Below are 16,994 nucleotides of genomic sequence, written 5' to 3'. Positions count from 1 at the left end.
CACATTAGGTATTTGACAGATGGCCTTTTAGCATCTTTAAGTATCTCGCAATATGAAGAGCAAGCACTTTCAAAGTGCAGTGGTGCAAATCACCAAATTCTGACACATGGAAAAGCATGCATGGGAGTACCTGCTTAATGAAGCCATATGCTTACCACAGGATAGCATTCATTTTTAGCCACAATTCCAAAATTTCCAATGCCCTGCCATAAAGCAGTGAGATATCCATTGTTCTTAGAAACGGTAACCTACAAAAAGGGCATTACTTCTCACAACAGTTAGCAATTACAGGCTATACATCCAATGTCTTTTTTTTTTTTTTTTTTTAATAGAGGTGAAGGAGAGGGATTAATTATTTGGTGTGTTGGAAACAGTGCTTCTTTCAGTCTTAAAAACAATGTAAAGAGAACACAGTTTATTTTAAAAGGGGCTAAACACATGTCTTGCAAGCAGCAAACATGATGTGCTGTTTCCATAGAAACAGAGGTTGGTATTATTAAAAGAAGCGAGCCGTTCTGTGGCTGGGTCTCCTGAGGCACCCTCAGTTACAGCTAGCTTCGTGTAAACTGTGTAAGTGAGTTCTACCACCTGTTGTTAAAGATCATTAGATATGCCTCTTTAAAGCTTTATTAACTCTCTCCTAATTCATGAAGAAAGTGTGAGGAAAAACACTACTGCCTACTTATAGGTTCTTCTGGAGCATTTTTTACATTAAAAATCAAACACAAAGCTTCCTTTAACTGAGTTGATCTTGAAAGATGCTACTTGCCACTATCCTGAAAGAACAGAGAAATAATTTTGGCTCCGTCTCACAACCAAAAATATTTGCCTCCTGCTGAAGCCTTGAAAGACTATATACCTGAATAAAGAGAACAAGAAGAAACTTCTGAAATTAGAAGAATCGAGTAGTACAAAGACACAAGGCATTATTTCAGAGTTACTGAAGCTTTAAAATTCAAATTATACGTGTAGCTATCTATCTACTCATATCTCCTGTGGTTAAGCCAACTTTTTAATGCCATGAGATACTTTTAGATATGATAAAGTTGAAGTCTTTATTTTTGTCAGTGCTCACTGATTTCTATACACCAATGTTGAAGTCATTGCTGCTCCTGGCCTTCTCAGCTTTCAGTACTGACAGAGCACATGGCACATTGGGTAAGGTATGAAAAAGAGTTCCCCATCTCCATGCTCTGAACACAATATGTTAAGTGCTAAAAAGCCAGCTGATCATGTCATAGCATCATGTTGTGCTACATAAAAAGTATAAGGCTGGTTTAGTAAGAGGGGGCTGGAGCTGTACATGTTTCATTATTACTTTTCTTTCAAGTTTGAAGCATAATTTCTCAGTATCTTCTGCAAATCCAAAACTGAGCTGCCCATTTTTTCCAGTTCCACCTGAGGCCATAGGCTACAGTGAGTTTAGTAGACTAGACATTTTTACACACTGTGGACTCTACCACATGAAGAAGATGAGCTTTTTTTACCAAATACAGGAACCACATGGCCATCATGCTCTGGCTACTGTTTCAGAATCTGCAGGTAATCCAGACAGAAATGGTTTGAAAGGTTTGCTATCAAACATAGATCTGGGCTTAGTGATATAAAAAAATCTTAAAGCCAGTGTGGTACACTTCACAAACTACAATACTCCTTTGATTCCCCCCCACACACGCTTTTTTTGGCCAGTTTAAGTGATGCTTTTAATTAATTCCTCTAGGACAGGACGGGTTGGTATCAGTCTGTCAGCTCACTGATTGTGGTGCTTGGATTTCATAACTTGATGGTGCTTCTGGAAGCTTTGTTCCAGTGTGTTTCAAGCAAAGGAAGAGCTGATTTGAAGTATCTGCTACAGATACCAGATTATCACTTGTTTTCTGTTTGCTGTGACAGCTTGAAAATGAAATTCATAAAAAGACAAATTAATTACATGTTTACAAGCTTCCACTTTCAGTGGCAAACAGAAGGTCAATGTGCATGCAGGAAGGACATATAAAATTATTTGCCCCTTCTTCCTTTTTTGCTCTAGAAGAGCTTCTCTTCCATCAGTTTCCCAGGGCAGTTAGCCAGCACAGTTCCCAAAGCTGCTTGTTGCAGCAGGAGTCATCTCTGAAGTCCTCCTACATCAGCATGACAACCTCAAAAGGGAGCCACACTGACCTCTTCAAAATGTTAATTGAAGTTGACAAAGGCCAAAGCTTGAGTATACTGAAGCAAAATGGTAATGCTTTCACTGCAAAAGATTTGGGTAGATAATGTAACTATGGAAAGAAGCTGAGACCTGCACTTGCTCTGCATTATGAAGTCTGCCCAGGCTGGAGGAAGTCAGTGAGTTTTGCAAGGCTGTTCACTGTACCCACTGGTTCCTGCTCTGAGACTGCCAGGTTTGGGTCAGAGGGATGAACAACAGAAGTGAAGGTCCTTCAGGGAGCAAGAAGAGAGCTAGTTATCAGAAAACACCTACTTGCTTGCTGTGAGGTATGCAAGCTGAGGTCAAATCTAAGTTCAGAGAAATGCCATCCTGAAAAAATAATATAATATGTTGACAAAAGAAAAAAAGAAGGTGAGCAAGCAGCAGCAGTTTAGGAAGAGATAAGTGTATATATATATATATATATATATATATTTATATATATATAAAACCAGCTGGCATATATGTAGTGCCTTCAGCAGGAATGGAGAGCAAATTGGGACTGAGCTGTGTGTCCTTGAGACAGCTGGACATCCATCTAAGCTCTAAGAAAGGTAGGCAGAATGCAGAGGAGCAGACGTGTGTGTTTAACACTTTTCTGCCTGTTCTGTGTCTGTGGGTAAATGAACACCACCTCCACCTGGCAGAAGCTGCTCTGATCTGCTCCAACCAGCTGCTGGTTGCAGACATGCAGAGAGGAGAGCATCATGCAGCCACCAGAGACTCTGCTGGGCTCTACACACTCCTGCGTGGGGGGCAATGGAGAAACTGCCCCACAGGAATCTGTGGGTGTCCCCAGGGTGCACATCCGACAAATTATGGGCTGGTATCAAGGGTAGGGGACTCAGGAGCCTGGTCATCCAGGTAAGCATAGCTTGAACCACAGAGCTCCAGTGTGGACCTGTCCATGCAGGTCTGCCCTGGAGAAGGTTGGCACACAAAGAGAAAAAGAGAATGAAAGAAATCAGCCCATCCCTTCAACAGGACACCCTTCAGGTTTACTTTTACATGAGAAAGTTATCTCAGAACAAGGCGAGGAAGAGCTCTCTAGGGAAATACACGACTTCATTTTCAAAGAAAAACACTGTACATGTATAGACCAGAACAAAATTTAAAATTTAAAAAAGCAAGCATTTGACATTTAGGGGAAGCCTGTACAACCTTAATTATTTCACCGTGTGCCTACAAATTATGACACACTTTTATGATATACTGTTTTTTTTAATCTCCCTCCCATTCAGCACATGATTCTCATGCAGCTGGCAGCTATTTAATATTTGCTTTCTTCTTGTTTTTCAGCATGCAGCTCACCAAATGTAATTTACCACACTCTATAACCTCTTCTGAAGTTGGAATTAGCCTCCATAGGCTTTTCTGCATTCCCCGCCCCCCCCCCCCCATGGTATGTGAGTGCTTCTTAGACCTGAATGCATTTCTTCAACATCCATGCAAGGTAGAAAGGAGTAGTTCTCTCATGTTCAAAACTGAGAACCAGGATATGGGAATTAGCTTCCTAGGGGGATTTAGGATGTAATTTGTAGCATCTACTTTTTAAATACCCTGCCATTTAGTGCCTGGCCCACTGCAAACAGAGCAGACAACATCATTAGATAGCCAAGGGAAAATATTGTCAAGAGGGGTGCAGAGTCAGCACTGTTTTTCCAAGACTGGGAGACCTCCATTCCCCTCAAGATTCACAGCCAAGGACCTACCTCTGAAATCAAATGAGAGAGCACTGGGGCGGTGGAGTCAGTGCCATTCATCTTGTGCTCTGTAGTCTGCAGGTAATAGCTTTTATCTACATAACGGAAAATAGATTCAAAACCTTCTTCTGCATAACTAGATTTAATTTGGGTCAATCCTAATTGGATATGACAGTACTGAAATTGAAAACAAATCTATCATGTCATAACACCACCAGATATTGCAGTACTTGTAAGTTTATGTGAGACAGGGTTTCAGAGGGTGTTTCTTTTCTCCTCACTCCCCCACTGCTCTCCCACCCCTCCGTTCTTGCTGTGGATCTGGGACCTGATTCTGTGGATTTTTTGCTAGGAAAATCTGCCCGCCTCCTCCCCTCAAAGGCATGGGATTTACAAACTGAGCAGAGACCTTTTCGGGACTCCCCACACTCTGGATTCAGGAGAGGAGTCTGTGCAGCAACACTGCATTGACTACACCTGGAAAAACAGAGGGTTGAAGTCAGGAGCCAGCAGGTTTTGGGCAGTGCAGCACCAGACTGGGCACCACTGCAGGGCATCTAACTAGCATTGCTGACAGTTCAGCATCACAGCAGAATATGACACATTTATTATCAGCAGACATTTCTTACTATGGTATTGGTATACTGTCCATGATTAATTTGAGCTGTCAGTCTTTCCCTATGAAGCTCACTTTATAGAAGTACCTCTTCACCACATCAGGAACTACCTTCCCTGTCTCCCTGATGCTCAGCCTCATTATCCAGAACCTCTCCCTTTTAATTAGAAGTTTTGGATCAGAGTTGAGCCTGTTTTGTGAACCCAGCTGAGGCTAACCTGTGGAGGAGGATTCATGCAACTCAGGTCTGTCAAGATGTAAGTGGTTCTCTGCATAAACATAGCAAAAAGTAGAAGGTCTAGCTATGCATATCGGCTGGATACTACACCTCTGGATTTCTTCCTGCACATTGCCCTTACAGATGTAGGCCAGAGATCTTGAAGTCAAGAGTATTTAGTAACCCTGATTGGCCACACTATAATACCTATGATTTGATTTTTCAGCATGTTTGGCATTACATATTGAAGACCAGCTCCTACTGACTTCACTTGAGCCTGATGTGTAAACCTGGAGTAACCACGGTGAAATAAGCAGAGTTACAGGTGGAGCTGAGAAGAAGAGCAAGCAATTGGGAGTCTCATGCAAATTCTCATAAGTTATTTCATCTGATGACTTTGAAGACAAAAAGAGATGTGTGAAAAATTGCCTTTAATGTAACCTGAAGCTTTGAACTCCCCAGCAGTACTTGTTGCAGAGCAAAGATTCTGTTTGGATAGTGTATTTTGAGGTTTAGAACTTGTAATGTAAAGGCTCTTGAAGAAGATACTTGAAAAGGAATGAAGTAAAATTAAAAGGAAGATAGTAAAGCATGACTACAAGTCTGAGACCAGGGATATGGCATCATAAGGTATGTCAAGAAACTGAGAAAATGACCCTGGTTTTAAAAGACAGTAATTAAAAATAGAATTTGAAGATTTTCTGCAGCCTATTATACAACACTGAGGTGGGCTGTGCCCTGGAACCTTCCTTGGCACTGTGGCTGAAGGAAGAAACTAACAGACATTTTAAGAAAGATCTCAGTGAGGGAAATGCCACTTGCCCTGCGTATTTCCAATTGCCCCATTGCATCAGTGCTTTTGGACTAGAACAAAAATGGTTTCACTGGTAGAAATGTGCTAGAACAAGGGGAGGCAGCCTCCCAGAAAAAAAGAAGTGGTAAAACACTGCATTTGGAAAGTGATGATATTTCTGTGCCAGTCTTACACAGCAAAAAGCGAGATGCAACTAAAGACTCTGTTCCTGGGCATAGCATGGAAAGGCAAATAGAGCAAAAACCCTGTTAATAAGTAATAGAGTCTTGTTAAAGTGCAAAAATAAGGCAAATCATAAAGTGAAAACAACATCTTCTTCCTCACCCAAGTTGCTGTGGTTTCTATTGATTTCAGTGACATTTTAGAAAGTTTTTGGATTGTTTCTTTTTTTCAGAGCATACCAGCAGCATGAGCACAAAATGCTTTCTCCCAACAATAATCAGTCACAGATGCAGACAGATATATACTCTACCACAGCCAAGGGAAGAGTTTGGCTATCACCCCTTGGTGCCACACCTGGCTGGTCCTGACCACTGTTGGGTCAGGAATTGTGGTCTCCTCAGACCTGAGGTTCATGCAATAACTGCACCAAGCAGAGCCAGGTTAGTAAAGCCTACTCCATAAACTGTTTAAACTAGCTTATTTTAATTGAAGCAAATTAAGGTTCAGTTTATACAAGAGGCAGTTTACACAACAAGCAGAAAACCAGCAGTTCAGCCACCAAGTCTGACAGGCAGTAATTTCCCGTAGAAGAACACTGATAAGTGAAGTGAGGGATAAGTGACCCTTCCACTTCTCCCACTGCCACAGCTGGATTCAGATCAGAGCAACTGCTGGCAGCCAGATCACCCACTGTCTCTTGCAGAAAGACCTGTGCTTTAAGATCCTGAGTTAGGGGCTTAAGGCTACCAATTAAGCATATTGGGGCAATTATTTTTTTATGCAATGATTATACTTGAGCACTGAATAACAGAAAATCCTTATCTTCCCATGTCATTTTCATGCCACAAATCTGTATTTTGCTACCATCAGAAATGCTCAGCGAGCTAATGTGGTGTGACAGCAGTCCAAATGAAATTAATCTGCAAACTGAGATAGTAGCTTGAGGTTGACAAGAATTTCTTCCCAGCTGGAAACCTCTTAGGGAGAGCTTCACAGCTCACTTGGTCAGCTGTATGCCCCATTAAGCATCACTGAGTGATTATCAGTAAAGGCTTATCAATCACCAGAGTCTCAGAGACTGTGAAGAGATTAGGAGTGGTACAGTTTAGTACGGAAAACAAAATCCTTGGGGGGGTTTCTACATCCTCCAGGCTGCTTTGCTTTGTAGTGAAATTTTAATAGGAGTTGAAGGAAAAAAGATGGAGAAGGGGTGAGGGTGTATTTCTGTCTGTTTTCTCACCTGATTCCCTCTCTAACTCTGTAGGAGAGTGCTAGCACAACCAGATTATCAGAACAACTGCTCCGTAATTGCAACTCATCCTGTAGTAAAGACATTATACTTTGGTATGAAACGTGTGCCCTCCTTTTGTTACCACAGACAGATGTGGCTGTAACCTTGCCCTGATTTCACATATCAGGAGATGAAGGCAGGAAATGCTGCTGTGATGCTCTAGCTGTTTCACTTGGCCGTAATGACTAAAATTAATGTAAACCCCTGCTATTTACTGATTGAAAATGATGAAGATTCTTTTTCTGATGTTCTCATAGATAAGCTGTCAATGACTTTGGTTTCTATGTCAGCAACAAGTTAAGACCATTTTATTTCCTAAATAAGAACCTTTTGTGCTTAAGCAAACACTATAGTATTGATCACTTTGCTGTTTGCAAAGTATAACTTAGATAGAAAACTAAAATGAAAAGAAAGCAAAACCTGAATGTTTCACAAATACAAATCTCTCCTTCCACTTTTTTACTCTTTGCAATCCTACTTTCATATTTCTTAGACATTCAGCTGGAAGCCAAAATGCAAAAAAAAAGTTCAAATAGCAAGAGATTCAAGATATTCAGCAATGAAACACTAATTGCATGTTTAGAAAAGGTCAGAAGTCTTAAAACTCCCTAAACTATCTATCAGTTTTCTGCTTGGAAAGGAGTTTGAACCTGGGACTCTCTGTTTGCATGCCTGCGATATGGACTGTTAATTTCAGAACATGAATAGAAATATGAACCCCTAAGGTGCAGTTGTCAGGTGAATGCCATTCTGTATCAGTGACAACAGTTTCTTTGGGAAAATTAAGCTGTATTCTATGTCAGCTTAGAATGACTATTGACCCATTACTGAGTTCACATTGTGAACTAAAGCTAGCCAGGCTTTCTAGCAAGAATCACATTTCATAACAGACAAAACATGCTGAGTGAAAGGGAGTGAATTCTGATGCCAGTAACTGATTCTGCATGTTATAACTATCTTCCCAATCACTGCTTAGGCAACACTTTCTTATCTAGAAAGCATTTGCTCTGCATACTGGCACAGCTGCATATCTTTGAAGCTCAACAACATATAATTTTATCATTCTGAAACCAAAACAAGCAGGGGTTATTAAAAAAAACAACAAAACTTGCAGAAATTAGGTCTGATAGAAATGGATGGAACTGAACTGGTATAATTTTTGTATATAAAGTTCTAATGCCATTCCTAGTTTCAGTTCAGATTTTATGCTTCAGAATATATTCATCAACATCAGTGTACTCAAAATTGAAATTATTTCCAATTTAGGTCAGCTGGGAGCGAAGAAGTCTTAACAAATGTCAGATCTCTCAAGGTGAAGATGAAGCGTGTTTTAAAGATCAGTCTAGAAAACTTGAATAAATGAACACCCTGAAGCACCTACCTATTCTTATTGACTCTACCATTACTTCTAAATGTACCTTCCTTCCATGAAGGAGGTAGGCTGTGTGAGCATTAATGCAAATAGCATAAGATGCAGGTACCTGATACCCATATCAAACGTGGAAGTCCATCCATTTGAAGAACTGACACACAGTCTCACCACTTGAAGCATGTAACTTCTATGCTTGATACCGCACAGTGACAGCATCTGGCCCAATGGTTTTTATTATAAGGCAAAGAGATTTCTCTCCTTCATAGCGCACCAAGAACACAAGAGGAACTGAACCAACTACTATCAAGTTTTCATGACGATAATCACTTCAGAAAGTTTTGACAAGATTTTTCAAAGCAATCTGACATGATTGTGCTTCTAACCTCAACTCCAAATGAGCCCACCTCAGGACACTGTGAACAAGTGAACAATAGAAGTTAAAATTCGTATGACTGCCTGATAAAGTAACACATGATTGCCATGAAGAAAGCAGCCAGTCTGAGCATTTATTTGACGTAATTTAGATATATTGTAAAAGTCTTTTTAAGGGCTCCTTTTTCTCCCTAAAAGTGTATAACTGAGAAGGACTTAAACATGTAGCTTGAAGCATGACCTTACATTTTGCTCCAGCTATACTTACTACATTGCAGAGGTTCTTGAAATTTCTAAAATGTGCACATACACTTTCTGGTATGGATTGCAGAAGCATGCTTGGTATTGGAAAAGTTCTTCCAAACAGATACACTTTGATAAAAGACATTTTTGAAAAATAATTAAATTTAAAATATTCTTAGGTGCTATTTCCCCTTTTTTCAAGTTCTCCTTAGGCAGTAGAATGTCATTTACCTCTTCAAAATAAAGGCAATATAGCATTTCTATGTATAACAGTACTTTCAGTTTTTCAGGCCTAAATTTCCTGTCATACTGAAGGAATTATTCATCATAATTGAAATGCAGCCATAATCTCACCTATTTTTTATTGCTTATAATTGATTTAGAAAAAAATAATTGGACAGCTCCAGGGTAACTGGTTTAGGAAAGTGTGGCAAACATCTAATTAATAGATGGGTATCTGGATAAAGACCTGGAATCATCAGCCTTTGGTGTCTGGTCAGCTCTAGGTACACATAGGAAGCAGTAGTAGTGATACTGCCTAATTACAACTGGAAAAAGGCCAAGCATACATATTTACATATGGGAAACACCAGAGCAAATTGAAGGTGTGCTCTGTGCCCACAGGGAATAGCCACAGACTGAGGAGCATGTCTGGAGTGCTCTGCTCAGGTCTCTCTTGCAGAGCAAGAGGATAGGCGCAGCACGATTTTTGCCTGTTCCCCTTCAAAAAATGTAGAAATGCAGTATTTCCACATTCCTGTATAGGGATCCAAAAATTTTGCCTTCATATAATAAAAATCCCTGTAGAAATGTACTATTCATCTTTGCCTACCATTCCCTCAGTCCCCCTTTAAAAACTGTCTGAGAAGAAAGAAAAAGACCAAGAGACTTTGCCTTTTGCTTTAAGATGACAATAGAAATTATGGGAAGCATTTGAATTTCAGTCACTTTGGCATTAATCTGGAAAAACTTCATTGACTAATGGAATTACAGTGGATTTATATCGGCATAATTGAGTGGAACCTAGTCTTCTGCATTATAATGTAGGCTGATCTTTTTTTTCCTAAGTCATTAATTAGGGCTCATCCAATTACACTCTAACAGAATACTGAGTATTTTCTTCTTTCTAAAAAGAATTAATGGCAAGTAAACTTGCATACACTGCAAATCAGTAACAGTTAGTAAAAATTTGCTACAAGAAAGTCATTCAATGTCTCTTCAGCAAATATTTGGAACCAGATGCTAACTCTAATACCAAGTAAAACATGCCCAAGTACAGCCTGGGTGAAAATATTAGGCTATACTGAATGGAATTATTAGACTGTTTGTCATTATGCCCACAGATGGGTTTATTACATTTTGCATATGCTTGTTATGTAGTGTTTAGCTGGAAGCTTTCTCTGGGCAGTGCTGAGAATGGGCTCCATATTGCAACAGCCACTTAACCCTCACAGTACTGTACAGAAGACAAGGGCAGAGCAGGAGGAAGAGAAAGAACTGGAATTATTTCTGCATGAAGGAGTGCCAAATGTTAAAACTATAATTGTTTGAACTTCACCTGTTCTATTCTAAGGACATATTAAATACTCTGACTGAATCCTTCGCTGTCTTGCACGTGTAAATTATTGAGTGAACCTTTAATTATTAAAGACCAGCACCTATTAAGTGCTTAAGACACAATAATATATGCACATAAGGCACATATACAAGGAAACATAAGAACTGTACAGGCACACAGAAATCATTACTTTCACTGAAATTTATGTTGTACAAAAGCATCAGTCAATTATTGTGCACGTTCAAATAATTGTGTTAAAAGACTCCACTACATCTTTCAAGATAAGCACAAAAAAGATCTGTTTCTGCTCAGGCTTTGCATTTTCTCTGAAGATTTTTAATTAAAATCTTAATTATATTTAACTGAAATCATCAATATGTCATAAAATATTCATCATCCAGTGGGGTGTGTCCTAGGCAGCCTGTTATTCACACAGGTGAATGAAACCTCAAGACCACTTAAATATGTGCAAATGCAGAGGATCAGATCCTCAAACTTACTGTTTTTCTCAATTCCTTAAAATCAGCATTTAAAGACACGCTGTGGCAAGGTAGAAGAACTATTTCATGTGTACTGATCTCAAATGTGTGCACAAATCACACCTTGCTAAAAATGTATCTGCTGAAGATTTTTTTCATTGACTGAGTCAAGGCATTAGCCAGTTTGTGCTGCTGAAAGCGGCTTTGGAATTTAGTTGGAAACCAAAACCTCCACATGAAAACTCAGACTGAGAAGTGCTAGCCTTTGGATAATTTTCAGCTTCTGTTTCTTTCAACACAAAGTTAAAATACAATGCAGAAAGTCCTCTTGTTTCCTATCGGTTCCAGTTAGTAGCATGACTAATAGAAATAGTCTTGATTCAACCTGTGCCACATCAACAGATATATTCCCAAGAGCACAGGAGGGCAGAAGAGGCTGCATTATCTATCTCAAAATAGGAAAAATTCCATGTTTTCCATACTTAACTATACATTTCTGTACAAACATATTCTAGTATATTTAACTACACCTAGAATGATACTTATATCTGTAGCCCTCTGCACCTGAACTTACAGAAGTGTTGTACAGTACAAACTGTAGGCTGAATCAATTGCACTGAAACTTTGAATGTGCAACCAGTCTGGCAAACTCCAGTCACAGAACTGGATGCATGAAATCCTAAGGAAACTACTTAAGCCATCCCAGAAGGAAACCTTAAACCAAGGCTATTTCACACTACCCACAGGCACTGACATCAAAGGCACAGGAACTCTGTGTGCCCACGTCATCCAGAGACTGTGAAGAAGTCACTTACGTGAGAAGCGGGTTTGATAGTAGATTGCAGTTCCTGGGAGCCCACTCAAAACCTTAAAAATGCAAAAGCTGCACCACGTAGCAAGTGAAAACAGTCTTTATTTATTCATAGTAAGTCCTTCTCTTCTTCCATCCACGCATGAAAAATCAAACAAAAAGGGGGGGAAAAAAAGAAAGAAAATAATATAACACATTAAAAAACTGTTTTGAGAGCCCTGTCAAACAAAGCAGCTTCCAATTGGCTTCCATAGCAGGTGAACCTTCCTGAAGGAACTCCACCTGCAGCTTCCTCTTATGGATGTGCATTGAAAGCCTCTGAAAATGGTAAGGGCATGACCAGAGGGCCCTTCAACTCGTGCGCACACACACACACACACACACGCACTAAGTGATCATTTCAAAACTTCATACAGATGGCAGGGGTGAAGATAAATAATTCTGCCACAGTTGGCTCTGCATTGAGGATTCTGGTCTGAAACATCCACCGGAGTAATCTGCGTCCCCAAAAATCCTTGACACACATGTTTATTAAAAAAATTGTTTGCTAACAATCATTTCTTACACACCAGTGCAATGACTGTAGCGTTTTATACATAATTAGTAAAAGAAAATAAATATCTTTTCAGATGCACATTATCATTTTGACACTTACTAGGAGTACATTAAAAAAATATTTCAGTTCTAGCTGATGATACAGTATTTCAGATGTAGCTGCTGGAGCCCGTGTGTCTGTCCTAGGATCTTCACTAGTGCTCATTTCTACAGCTTGCATCACAAGTTCATCTGTTGTGAATCAAAGTGATTTAATTTTTGAAAGTACTACTCTGTATAACTGGATACTGATGATCCTGTTTGATGATCCTGTTTAATCAGTGTCCAAATGTTACAGACACAGGACAAATTTGAGGAGCTTTTCTAAATGTTATGATTTGATGAGGGATTTCACCCCTGAGCAGGAGCTATAGCAGCAGGCTGGCTAGTAGCTTTCTTAATCTGCTATATCCTGATACAGTTCAGGAATCATCTTGGATTAAGAAAAAGCACACCAACTGTTTTTGCATGTGCAGCCTCCTCAAGACTAATTTATCTGCTCATCTGCTTTGCTCTAGTCCTTTGGTGCCTTTTTTCAGGTCCTTCCCTTGGGTACATCCAGCTTAGCCATGTAGCCAACACGTGGTCTAGGGAAGCTATTCCCAACAGCCCACAAAAACCTGTATAATTTTTTTAATATTTATTTATCAGATTCACAGTAATCCCAAATGAAATTATATGGCAAAGATCCTTTTGAAAAATTGAGCTATAAATGATATTGATTCAGGTCATGGAGATAGAGCATAGGTAAATCAATAGGGAATAACACCACTTTTCTTATTCTATATTGCATCAAATTAAATGAAAATGTCTGTCTCCCTAGTTTTTTTCTTTCTCATCATTTTACTCTTCTTTTTTTCTTTTTCCTCCCTCCCCGCTTTTCACTATAACCACCATAGTCTTCTTCATCTTCCTCTCCCCTAACTCAGCAAAATGCAGTCCTTCTACCTCTCCTTTCCTTACTCCTGTATAACACTTATTTACACTTTATACATCATGTCTATTCCCCCTCTATCAGCCCTTGCTACCCAGTGGTTATACCATGATTGAACACAAAGCTTCACCTCCACACAAAAACTTTGGCTCTGCTGAAGGCTCCATGGAGACATTTCTGACCCTATATCCACCTTTCTGAGTTTCTAGGATCTGCCATCCCCCTTTACTTTGATTAAGCAAGACTCAGACCAGAACAGATGACTACTGGGTTAAAAGGGTTTAGTACAGACATCTGCTTTCAGAGACCCCCAGTTTCCATGACTTACTTCATTCACACAGACAGAACTGGTGTCTTGTTTAGCTACAAGAATCTCATGATGCTCAAGATCAGCAGTGGTTAGTGGGGCTGTTGCTGACCCATCGGCAATGTCAGGTATCTTGCTTGTTGTTTTTCTTTATTTATATATGACATTTCATTCTGTGTCAAATCTACAAAAGACTGGGTAAATATACGATGACAAAGATTTGCACCAGGGTTTAAAAGAAATGCTAGATAAAATATTTAAATATCTGGAAGAAAATTTCTAAAGCCTTTTTCATGATCCTGTTAAACAGTTCTGATAACAAATCAATTTAGAATATGAGGCATTTGCCTTCATCTTGAGCTTCATCTGATTAGGTAACATAAATGTTTGAACTACTGTAGCAATGAATCACAAAGTGGTATAGCTATGCTCATTCAAAAACTATCTGTAAATGCATATGCTGCTGACTCACCTTCTGGACAGCATTTCATAGCTACACTATAACTGCAAGCCAATTTTAATAGCACTCCTGGGAGCTACAGGAAATGTTTAACAAGTAAATTTCACTATGTAATATCTATCATGTGGTTCTGAAGCCTAGTGTTAATGCTCTGAGAGATACCCAAGACATACCAGGTCTGACCTCAGGCAATTAAAGGAATCAGGAATTGCATATGCCTATAATACAGCAAAGTAAACAGCTCATCTTGCATGGTCTTGCCTGTCTGTTCTAGATACAGCCTGAACAGTTCATCAGCAGAGAGGTCCCTGAGTTGCTTAAAATGCCATTTCTAAGGTTCTGGTCAGCTCCAAACCAGGTTCTTGTTAGAAATAATTTTGGTGTAAACAATTTATGTAAAATTGCAGCTAACACGTGCCCACTGTGTAACAATTCCAACTCCAGCCAATGCCATAGCAAGGTACACCTATTTTAATTTTTTTAAGAAGAAATACCATAAGACAAATGAACCACTAGTGGTAATTAACAAGACTTCTGTTAATTAAATTCTGTTTTGGCTGTAACTTACAGTGTCCCTACTGCAAATGAAAGTTTGTTTAATAGCCAGACCTGCAGTAAACCTCACCATACTTTACTAAATGTCCTGTCTTTGCTGCAAAAGGACCTTTATAACTCCTGAGTATTCCAACAACTTACTGAGCAACAACTGTTTTTTTTAATATAAAGTCATTTCTTTTGCAGTCATTTGAAGTCTTGAGCTGGAGCAATCCATACAGATGGTTTATGCGGAGAAAGATTTCTGTTTCCAACCTATTATCAGCAAACATGCACTTCCATATCTTTATCCATTAGCCCAATTACGTTACAGGAGCTGATCTTGCATACAAGTGTAACATACCCTGAATATTTCCTTTTTCATGATTCCATTTCTTGTTCCACAGAACAAATCAAAGTCACTGAATTAGTTTCATTTGTAGCCATTCATGAAAGTATGGGCACATTATGAATCTGTTTGAGTCTACAGACTATTTTTGGCTGCGTGTGTGTATCCTGTCGACCATTACAGAGACTAAAATCATTTTTAAAAGATTGAACAAAGTTGTTGTTGTCTTTTGGGGAGAATTTTTTTATTTTTAATTTCTTCCAGATTGAAGTCAGACTGTTTGCAATTTTTTTATGCAGAGTAAACTGAAATCAGGCATAAGAAACTATATTTCAACCTAAATAAATTTTAGACAGGCCAAAGAGAATATTTGACTTAAAGTGCGCAAGTCAAGCTTCCTGCCATTCTCAAAGCAATAGAATAATTGCACTGCTCTAAGTGTCAGGAAAAAAAAACAGCGCAAGGTTCAGCAAGCACAGGAGTTCCTACCTTCTTGTTGTAACTGTCTACTTTCACTTTTTGTATTCCATGCACTTCAGTACTAATGTGTGTCTTAGGAAGGTGAATTCTGAAAAATGGACTTTTCATGAACCCTGCCTTCTTCCTGAGGCCAGATAACTCCAAGTAATGGAGCTAACATTAGAGGTGGCTTTAACAAATATATCTAATATAGCAAAATATCCGCTGACTTAAGTGTAGTGGTCGTCACTAGCACTGGCCAACAACCTTTTTGGGGGAAAGAAGGGAAGAGACTCTTCCTGTACCATACAAGGTTGAAAGTAGACAAACTGGTACACACTGATGGTGCTGAGAGAAGTTCAAGATACTATAAATGGCTTGTCTGTTTCCTTCTCTTCTTGAACTAGCATGAGACAGATTAGCCAAAAACATAGCCCCACAAAAGAACTGGCATTCTGGGACCATTTGACTTCAAGAGCAACACAATCACTGCAGTCACCATCAGCAACAAAAGACTTGTTATGCTGAAAAGCACCCTTCAGAGATGACCTCTGGAAAATGTGAATGGTTTCTGTCACGCTGATATTCTTCATAGATTATAAGATTTGATTTTCATAATCTTGGCCAAGTGTCATGAACGCACTCTTTGTCTTCCAGTATCCCTCATAGACAGCTACTTTCTGTCTTCATCAGCCCCTGTCAGGAATTAATTGTGGCAGTGCACTTGACAGCCAAGGGAGACCAAGGGGCTTTCTATGCAAGTCTTCTGCTTCTCAGAGCCCATCGTCATCTTCCTGCTTGAGATACTGAAGGTTTTGTCTCTTTGCAGTCTCTGACACTGCCAATGTTGAAGGACAAGTCTGTACTATTGCTCAGAAATATCCTGCAACTAATTCTGGTGCAATAAAGGCTACAGTATTGGCGTGATGCTTCACCTACATATCTTCTCAGCTGGGTTAATTAACCTAGACAGGTTGCTGTGTTAATGTTGCTATACTGCTTTTGGTGCCCAAGGTAGCTTGGATATACTTCCAAGGCACTGCATTCTGTTGTATGGATGCATCCAAAGACAAAATCCATGAAAATATATGAGAGAAAAGAATTATGAGGGATGAAGGACCATTTTGCTTCCAAATGCCACGGTCAATATCACTCAACAGAACAAGGAACAAGAAATATAGTCTTCCATTGTCAAACCCACCACACTTTTCAGACAGATAAATGACTGTGTCAGTCAAACTGTGAAGAGAGGCAATTTGGGAGGAAACATTTCAAACTGGCTGAATCAGGTTGAGGACAACATATGACTGTCAGGACAAGGTTTTTAGAAATAGATTTTAACATCTATAAGAAAACAAATTAAACTTTTCCTTTATTATATAGGTTCTGTAGACGTTTACAGAAAATAAAATTATAAGTTAACACTTCAAGAATTGCAATTAAAAGTTCATCTTCACCTCTAAAACTAACAATCAAATGTGGCAATTAGGATTTCTCAAACAAGGAACTAAATTGTTTTTCATCTGGT

At 39.2% G+C, this 16,994-nt stretch overlaps 1 long non-coding RNA gene across 1 annotated transcript; it reads left to right on the top strand.

Annotated features, from left to right (window-relative positions):
- Positions 1-4,443: 4,443 nt before the first annotated feature.
- On the top strand, positions 4,444-10,587 carry LOC138686099 (uncharacterized). Its single transcript, XR_011325427.1, has 3 exons — positions 4,444-5,357; positions 5,936-6,143; positions 8,261-10,587. It is a non-coding gene; the product is annotated as an uncharacterized lncRNA (long non-coding RNA).
- The last annotated feature ends 6,407 nt before the right edge of the window (positions 10,588-16,994 follow it).

This window comes from Haliaeetus albicilla, chromosome 7 (genome assembly GCF_947461875.1).
Source record: "Haliaeetus albicilla chromosome 7, bHalAlb1.1, whole genome shotgun sequence".
In the NCBI taxonomy this organism is placed as follows: Eukaryota; Metazoa; Chordata; class Aves; order Accipitriformes; family Accipitridae; genus Haliaeetus; species Haliaeetus albicilla.
This window is presented reverse-complemented; position numbering and strand designations above follow the sequence as displayed.